This window comes from Cibotium barometz, chromosome 5 (genome assembly GCF_041138505.1).
Source record: "Cibotium barometz isolate CiBa-2024 chromosome 5, ASM4113850v1, whole genome shotgun sequence".
In the NCBI taxonomy this organism is placed as follows: domain Eukaryota; kingdom Viridiplantae; phylum Streptophyta; class Polypodiopsida; order Cyatheales; family Cibotiaceae; genus Cibotium; species Cibotium barometz.
In genome coordinates, this window is record NC_141050.1 from 22778579 (window position 1) to 22788807 (window position 10229).

General features: G+C 39.2%; 1 pseudogene across 1 annotated transcript; it reads right to left on the reverse strand.

Moving 5' to 3' along the window:
* Positions 1-8776: 8776 nt before the first annotated feature.
* LOC147638214 (tetraspanin-8-like) lies at positions 8777-9961 on the reverse strand (annotated as a pseudogene). The gene is made up of 2 exons (XR_015265396.1): positions 9428-9961; positions 8777-9279 (listed from the first exon to the last, which is right to left on the reverse strand). The product of XR_015265396.1 is annotated as a tetraspanin-8-like (transcript).
* Positions 9962-10229: the final 268 nt, after the last annotated feature.

Sequence of the window (10229 nt, forward strand, 5' to 3'; positions counted from 1 at the left end):
TGCACGGACGAAATTGTCACTGTGGCTACTTCTCTATCAAGCATTGAAAATTCATCAGCGGCATTTGGATCTAAAAGATCTGATGCAACTTGACATCCATCTGCTATTACACCAAGACAATAGTCCTCCCTTATATTCAAGAGCTTATGGATATCTATTTGTACAGACCTTCTATTGTCCTTTAGTGGAAACAATGGTAAGCATGGGAGAAGGATATCCTTATCTGAATACTCTATAGAAACATTCTTTTCTTATGGAAGAATTAAACTTGCTTTAAAATTTACAGCATCAAAATCCTTGCTCATTCTTTCTTCTTGCTCTTTATCCATAACCATTTCTACATCATGCATTTCTTCTTCATTTTGAATGTCCCCTAGAAATGCTACAGGCTAGACACTAGAACTATGAAGACTGCTCTTTTCAGCATCCTCAATTCTTGATTTTGCATGAAGATAGAAAAGAAAAGCCACATGATGCTGAAGAAACCTGCATTTCTTACTATATAATCTGTAATGCGCCATAGTGACTTTCACATAGTCAAGAAGTATGTCATATTTTTTCTGCAATTTGGCCTTCTCTGAAGATGTATGTGACAACATGCTAAGATGATCAAACCTCACACCTTCAGATAGAATGGCACTGTCATCTTTCAATGCAAAGAAAGCTTGCATTTTCTCTTCATAATACTCCTTGAAGTGTTCAATCACTAAACTAATTTCAAATCTTTCATTGAAGCATTCCCTATAGCACTCAAACAAATCTTGTGCACCTGCACAATCAGTAGCAAGTAAAAAAGTCTCTCTATTGGTGTTTCCTCTGTCACAGGAACACCTTCATCACTTGAAACCATCTCTATGTAGTAAACCTTGAATCCGGCCAACAGCACCTCTAAAGAACCCTACAAGGTTGTAGCTTATGAGCACACAATAGCAGCAAGGACTTCAATAGCTAAGGAGAGTGTTGGTAAAATGACATGATTACCGCAATCCAATTGATCAGGATCCCCCTATTCACGTTGTTTTCCATTGATGGAGTAGTTGTGGGGGCACAAAAATGCTCCTGGGTGCAGCTATAGGGGTAGGTGGGACAACCAAGTAGAAAGTTTCCATCAACAATACCTTTAAATAACCTTAGCACGGTGTAACACAAGAGAAGATAGGATTTCGGTTGCTAAGGAGAGTTGGAAACAAGGCACGAATACTACAATCTGAACGTCCAAGATCCGCCTATTCATGCCATTTTTCTACAGTTAATGGAGAAAAAATACGAGACATAAGAATGTTGTTGGATGTAGATGAGGGGGATAGGGGCATCTAGATGAGAAAAGGGCAAAGGGCAGCGTGGCAACAAGGAGAGTTGGAAACACAGGGCGAATACTACAATCCAAACCACCTATTCGCGCAATTTTTTTGCAATTGATTGAGAAAAATTATGGGACACAAGAATGCTACTGGATGTAGCTAAGGGGGCTGGGCGCAGCTTAGAGGGCTAGGGGGGAAACGGCATCTCACGGGGATGGGTAAAAAGGGCATCTCAGTGGCAATGGGCAGCTCGGAGGTGAAAATGTTTTTCCCAAATTTACCAGATATTTATAGCATCGTGAGGCCACGTGGCAATGGTACTGACACCACATGGCCATGCCATTTACATGCACCTGCGATTCGCATGTGTGAAATAGCCCACACATGGGAACCCACATGTCGACGTGGGGTCACACGTGTGTGGCCACCGCATGTGTGAATACACGTGTACATTTATGATCCCACGTGTGGATGTATGTGGTGTCATACAATTTGGTTTTTCATACAAATAGGCGGGGATTATTTTTTAAAAAAATATCTCTACCCGTATCTGGAAAGACCAAGTGCACTGACTTGTTTTCTCTCTGTTTTATTGTTTGCATAGGTCTACACCAGCTACTATTGGTCTTCAAACTACCACCAGGACTAGTTTGGTTGCTCTCCTATTGGTCTTCAAACTACCACTAGGACCACTTTGATTGCTATCCTTTTGGTCTTCACCTACATCATCTACTACTAGTCTCATTAGTATCACGATGTGATATATATATACGAGAGGCAGCGGAATTTCTCCTACGTGGCGTTTCTCCTTCATGCCACAAGTATGCTTACCTCTCGAATTTGTTTGTTGTGTGTAATAAGTGTTGTTAGAAGAGATTATTAAGCACTTGTTCTTTGTTTTACTATTTGCACCTACACCAGCTATTGGTCCTTAAACTACCACCAAGACTAGTTTGGTTGCTCTTCTATTGGCCTTCAAACTACCACCAGGACGAGTTTGGTTGCTCTCTTATTGGTCTTCAAACTACCACCAGGACCACTTTGATTGCTATCCTATTGGTCTTCACCTACATCAGCTCTACTACTAGTCTCACTAGAGTCACGATGCGATATATATAGACCAGAGGCATCAAAATTGCTCCTATGCGTCATTCTTCCCTTAGGCCATAGGTATGTTACATCTCGAATTTGTTTGTTGTGTGCAATAATTGTTGTTAGAAGATATTATTAAGCACTTGTTCTTCCTTACCTACAGCAGCTTTTCCAACTCCTAATGGTCTTGAAAATACCACCAGGACCCTCTTTGATTTCTCTCCATTTGTTTTCTTACCTACACCATCTTGAATTTGTGTCACTAGAATTACGACGCGACATGAACATACCTCAGGCAGTAGAATGAGTCACATATTCGTTGTTCTTCCATTAGGCCAAAGTTATGCTTACGTCTCAAATTTTTTGTTGTATGCAAAAAATGTTGATGGAGAAATGTTGTTAGTAGAGAACATAATGCTTCACCTACACCAGTTGTGCTTCACCTACACCAGCTCCTTTTCTTCTACAAAATCCCACCAAGTCCCACTTTGAGTGCTCTCCTATTCGTCTTCACCTGCACCAACTCCTATTCGTGTCACTAGAATCATGACACGATATGAACATACCTAAGGCATCAGAATTTCACCTACGTGTCGTTCTTCCTTCAGGACAAAGTTATGCTTACGTCTCAAATTTTTTGTTGTGTACGAAAAATGTTGATGGAGAAATGTTGTTAGAAGAGAGTATTAAGCACACTATTTGACCTATGTTTTTGCTTCATCTACCCGCTGTGCTTCACCTACACCAGCTTCTTTTGTTCTTTAAAATACCACCAAGACCCACTTTGAGTGCTCTCCTATTGGTCTTCACCTACACAAGCTCTTGTTCGTGTCACTACAATCATTGTGTGATATGAACATACCTGAGTCATCGGAATTGCACCTACGCACCATTCTTCCATGAGGCCAAATTTATTCTTATGTCTCAAATTTTTTGTTGTGTGCAATAAATGTTGATGGATAAATGTTTTTTTAGAAGAGAACATTAAGCACTCTGGCTAACCTTTATTTGTTCTTCACCTACACTAGTCGTTCTTCACCTACACCAAACTCGATTGGTATTCAAAATTCCACCGAGACCCACTTTGATGCTCTCCTAATTTTCTTCACCTATTGGTCTTCAAAATTTCACCATGACCTACTTTGATTGCTCTCCTATTGGTCATATTTCATTACGTGTTTGATTGACAGGCCATAGATGGCTAGAACAAAGAAAATAGCAAGGAGGGTTGGACCAAGACCGGCGTTGGCAGAGAAAGTAGTGAGTGAAAACATATTATCAAAGCAAAAGCTAAAAAATAGAAACAACCAGCATGTGAAACCCAAGAGAGAGACAAGGAAAGCTCAGGAACATGTTGAGTTACTCATTCCTAAGCTTACCTTCATGAGAGTTGTGAGATATATTTGTGATAAATGGAAGCTTGGGATGAGATGGGCCGACAATGCAATATGTGCCCTTCAAGAGACTGCAGAAGACTTCATTATATACTTTTTTATTATTGACAGCTACATTTGTTCTACCCATGCGCATAGGGTGACTCTTATGGACAAGGACATGCACACTTGTAGGCTTATAAGATATAGATTTGAGAAGTTATTGCATCCTATACCATTGAGTGACTCTAGCGCATTCAATATCTTGAATGTCCCACCAACTAGCAAACCTAAGGATGCAAGTATTAAGATTGAGGATTTTATGCATGATAGGGATACTAGAACTGCATATCAATTAAAGACTGAGAAGGGCAAATAATATATGGCTTCTAAGAAAGAAAGGGAAATTGATGAAGAAAGAATGATGGGAGATGAGTTGATGGACCTTGAAGAGAAGAATCTTCAGGATTTAAAGAATGTACCTAAACAACTTGTTGTTCAGGTGAAATATTTTGCTAATTGTGCAGAGTATTTTGATATAGCACCTTCAAATACAGAGATGTTATCAAAGAGAAATCGAGAAGTAAATGATGTTGTGATCTTGATATCTCCCAAGTATGTAAGCTATCTTTTTTAAAAATTTATCTACTGTTTTTTCAAGATAAATGCCTAATTTATCCTTTTATTTGTTTTTTGTAGGCTTCTTTTGGCCACTCTACCCCCAGAGGCCTATTATCCTATTTTTTATTAGACCCCATAGTCTCTCTTTATGTAAGAGAAACAAGCACCAATTTTAGTAGGCTGGAAGAATGGTTGCGGAGATGCGACTTTGAAAAGATGCAATATATAATTGTACCTTATAATGGCATGTAAGTACTTTATTTTGAGTATGTTTTACTTTGTTTTATGTCCTTTTATACATCTCTAACAATTGTTTTTTTCTTTTCTCTATTTTGTAGGAGCCATTGAGTGTAATTAAATTGATATCAAGAAAAGAAACACGTGTCTTGAATTCCATGCTTGGTATGCATGGAGAAGCCAAATTGTAAGTTTTTAATTTTAATAGAGATTTTGTTTAAGGTTCAATTTGTACTAGATTGAATAATTTATGTGGTTTGTTATTTTGCAGGGCATCTAAACGCATAATAAGCACATTAGAAACACTCCATGCTCCTCCACTCCTTGACAATAAAACTCCACATCATTTTTTTATTTTGCCTATAAGTTATAATAACATAAATGATAACTTTTAAGTTTGTAATAAAGCTTTAGCTAAAAGTCTAAACAAGGACTATCATTACCATAGGTTCCATAACAAACTAATGGAAGCTATTGTGGATGGAGAGTGGTCGCAAAACACATGGGGAAACATGCAATCAAAATTTCTAGTAGACATATTAAAAAGAGTAGCCTGTGACAATTTTCGATAGACACATCAAAAAGAGTTGTGAAAAAATTAAATATTTTCCTTGAACTTTCATATCCTAGTAATATATACTAAGATTTTCGTCATAATGTTTTTTAGTTCAAAACTTTATGTTATTTAGACACATACATTTGGTGGGTGAGAGCAAAGGCAATCATATTAATGCTCAACAATAGTGTGGATCTTCCTGCATATCCAGATTCACCACAACCATAAATCCCACCTATAATGGCAAAGAAGCAATCGAAAAAGAAAGGACCTATCATGTCTCCATCGAACCCTAGGAGTCTTCCTATGCATTAGGCCTTAAAGTTGGGTCTTGGAGCATAGAAGAGAGTCTTATTTTGATGTGATGGAGGCCATGAAACTTTCTAATATCATGAAGAAGACATAGATACATATCTTTCAAAAGTCTCATGGCCATTGGATATTTTGCTACATCATGGTGCTAAGCTTTAAAGCCCAACTTTTAAGCCTTAGAGTCCTTATAAAACCTTTCTGAGACTACAAAAAGAGGGCCTTAGAGCTTAATAGAGAAGCCGATTATAATCTCATCACTCTCCATCCTCTCAAAATGTCATGAAATTTTCCTTTCATAAGGCAACAACTTTCTACCAAATTAAAATGTGCATGGGGCTAAAAACAGGCTAATACAAAATTTAAAAAATTTGTGAGGCTTCTATGCAAAAACAGGCTAAAAACAGGTGAGTAGATTGAATATTTGCAAAGGGTGAAAAGGCTAATACAAAAATTAAAAATTTGTGAGGCTCCTATGCAAGTTCATTGCGAGATAGCCTTCTTTTCCCCTTGCAAAATGAGCCTTGATAAAAGCCTCTCTAAAGCCTCATATGTAGTCCCATGTCCACATTTACTAATAGCTTATAGAAATTCTTCTTAAAGACTATCTTTTTTGGTAGAGACCCTATTCAGGAGCCTCTCTAGCTTTCTTCATTTCCATATTATTTTTGCAAAACACGTTTATGGAAGCACATGCATGCACACATGACTCTCCAGCTATTGACATAAAGATGATCCTCCACCCTCTAGGTAGTTTGCTACCCTCTCCCTCTATCATATATTGCCATAGATACTAGCCTAATGTATATGCTCCTTTGTCTTATCTTTTATGCATGCATGCATCTCCTTTTTTAAAAATTCCACGACCATTCTTGTGACTATCTAACTAACTACAATAGCACTTAAGCCTGAAGGTTTCATCCAAATCACATGTGAAATCGCGTATAGAATCCTTTTTATGTGCTATATGTGGACTTGGAGTTAAGAATTATATGTGCTCTGTGTGTTTGTGTAGGCTGGCTGTTATATAAGCAAATCCAATTCTCTTTTAAATATTATTGCAATGCCAAGGAGTAAAAAATTGCATAGCATGTCTATGATATCAGCAAATCCAATTCGTTTTTTAATCCTGTTGCAATGCCAAGGAGATAAAAATTGCATAGCATGTCGCTTGTTCATCAATCCAACTAGCCATAAGGAGGAATTATGAATCTCTATAACACAGGGCCGTTTTTTGCACAAACTATGCATAAGAGCAAGACAAACCAAGTGAAGATGAAGACGAAGATTGTGCAGAAAGGATTCTAATGAGGATGACGATTGGTCATCCTTTTTGCTTTATGCTTTATTTTGTACATGGCCATATCGCTAAAGGCCTTACCATTGGCCTTGTCTATAAATGTTCTAATTTACAAATGCATAAAACCCATTTTATATTCGCTTCTTTCTTTTATATTTTCAAGTTTTATTGTGTTACTATCTCTTCTGTATTCTTTAAAAAAAAAAGCTGGGATAGACATGTGCATCTATGATGACTCTCGCGTCTGCCCCAGCTTTTTCTTACAAGTCTGTTTTTGCTACTCTAGCAGCATTTCTATTAGCTAAATATTGTTTCCCAATAGCAAAATAAAGTGGCATTTCACTGCTATATTTGCTACTCAACGATCTTGTTGCAGGGAAAATAGTAGCGTCTATAGCATGAGGCAATGAAATAGCCCCGACATTTCCCATACTTATAGTTATAAAAACAGTGCTATTTTCGTTGCTATACCCTCATTCTGTTGTAGTGCAATACCATGAAATTTCCAAGTTTCATAAGGCGCCAATGACTAAATATAGGGCTTTTCCAAGTGTTTGGGCTTTCTATTGAGTTTTGTCATCTTTTGACCATGGCATAAGTGACTCACGAGCAAAGAGTCCTTCTAACATCAATTGATGGGAATTACAATACAACTAAAGACACTCATTTCAAAATTTGTGGATGATATCGATGAAGAATAATGTCAATCGAAAGTGGTTTAACAATTTGGTGCATGAATACAATATAAGTAGACACACTTATTTCAAAGTGTATGGATGTTATCGATGAAGAATAATGTTAATCAAAAGTGCTTAACAAGATGGGACATGCATACAAAAAATTGGGCCTTGGAGCAAGGCACCATGCAAATTTTGATCCGATGTCCATGAAAGATTACAAGAGTGTGTAGAGAATCAAGATATGGCTCTTCCAAAGTTTCATAGCCATAAGATACAAATTTGCCATGGCAGTGGTCTCAAAGGTCCAATTTTAAATCCTAGGAATCTTCCTATGATTAGGCTTCGAAGTTGGGACTTGGAGCATAGAAGAGAATCTTATTCTGATGTGATGGAGGCCATGAAACTTTCTAACATCATGAAGAAGACATAAATACATATCTTTTAAAAGTCTCATGGCCATTGGATATTTTGCTACATCATGGTACTAAGCTTTAAAGCCCAACTTTTAAGCCTTGGAGTCCTTATAAAACCTTTCAGAGCCTACAAGCGGGCCTTAGAGCTTAATGGAGAAGCCGATTTTGATCTCATCACTCTCCATCCTCTCAAAATATCATGAAATTTTCCTTTCATAAGGCAACAACTTTCTACCCAATTAAAATGTGCATGGGGCTAAAAATAGTTGCTCAGGAGTAGATTGAATATTTGCAAAGGGTGAAAAGGCTAATACAAAAATTAAAAATTCGTGAGACCATTCTTGTGAATATCTAACTAACTACAATAGCACTTAAGCCTGCAAGTTTCATCCAAATCACACTTGAAATCATGTATAGAATCCTTTTTATGTGCTATATGCCACGACCATTCTTGTACTAACTACAATAGCACTTAAGCCTGCAAGTTTCATCCAAATCACACCTGAAATCATGTTTAGAATCTTTTTTATGTGCTATATATGGACTTGGAGTTAAGAATTATATGTACTATGTGTGTCTGTGTAGGCTGAGGCTTCTCTTTTTAATCCTGTTGCAATGCCAAGGAGTAAAAAATTGCATAGCATGTTTGTGATATAACCAAATCCAATTCTCTTTTTAATCCTATTGCAATGCCAAGGACTGGCATTGCAAGGAGCTAAAAATTGCATAGCATGTCGCTTGTTCATCAATCCAACTAGCCATAAGGAGGAATTATGAATCTCTGTAACACAGGGCCGTTTTTTTGGATGATGCCGTACCAATCCCTGAGGCACACCATGTACTATCATGAAATGATTCAAAAATAGGATGTAGGTCGCAACTTTATATCGATCAAATCAGGAACATATCGGTACATAATAAACGATCATGGGAGCACATATTTTATCATTAAAATTAAATCGGCAGTATGGACACTTAATGATGACCACACGTTTTATGAAAGATATCGTTTTCTGAAAATGTTAAGAAACAAAATTAACGCATGGGCTCGAGAGATGGTGGGACTGTGAACATGACCTTGAGAGACTCCGTGCTTAGGCATTATAACCGTAGGATTTGTCTCTCCTCACGTTTCTGAGAGCGCAGCAAGCTACACTGTAGACGATGATGAGGAACACCAGCACGACGACGTTGACGATGGCGACCTTGCGCCACTCTTGCTTCACGTTTTGAAGAACCCCCGCCTTGCAAGAGTTGCAGGCGTAGCACAGCTGGGAGGCATCATCACTCCAAGCTTGGCAATCTGCGTCTGCGCCCTCATTGGTTGCGATTATGGTCCAGTTGGTAGAGGTTACGAAGGTGAAATTGCAAGCGGTGGGAGGTTTGCAGCATCCGGACTGCATGATCATCAACATTGAAAATTAAGTATACGCTTTAATTCTGAGCAAAGCAAGCGGTCAATAGAAAACTATATTATGAACTATGAGCAAATGCGCCCCTTAATTTGAGAGCAATATCCATGAATCCGATGGCCTTCTTGCATACCTGGATGGGGGAGAGGTCGGCGCTAGAGAAGGCGGCGCTGGTGGTGTAGTCGTCCTCGAGGCGGCGCAGAGCTTGGAGTCGGCCAGGCAGCTCTTGATCTTGTCCCAGTTGCTGGCCTTGTTCACCTGCTTCTGCAGCCAGCTAGAGTAGCTGCCCAGGTGGAATTCTTTGAATCCTTTGCCGGAGACGGCGTCGCCGGCGCCCTTGTTGGTCACCACGAAGGCGAACACCGTGAAGCACAGCAACAACACAATGAGGAGCAGCATCACCGCGGAATAAACCCACATCACCCACGTGACGCGGCAGCAGGAGCCCACCAGCCCCGCCAGAGATACCAGCAGTAAGAACAGGCCGATGATGATGACCGGCCATTGCAGGAAGCGCATGCAGTCTGTGCTGTGCTTGGTTGCAAGCCATATGCCGGCACCTAATATGGGGATGGAGAGAAGGGCGGTGAGGAAATTGAGGATCCCTATCAGATGGTTGCTCACGCCCATATTAATCTGCTTTGATTCAATCAAACTGATCACTGCACCTGCTATAAGCTAGCTAAGTGCGCCGGATCGATCACAGATGGAGCTGAATTTGCAGAGGTGATCTCCAAGAGCTAGAGGAGCTGTAACGTACGTAGAGTTCAAGCAGAGATTGTATGTGATGCGTGTGTGGGTGTGGGTGCGGGGGTGGAGGGCTAGTCAAACAACCACACTTAAAAAGCTGATGAGAAACCTTCAGCGATATATATATATAGAGAGAGAGAGAGATCTTGGCCTACGTTCATGAGCACGTGGCTATCAGCCTATCG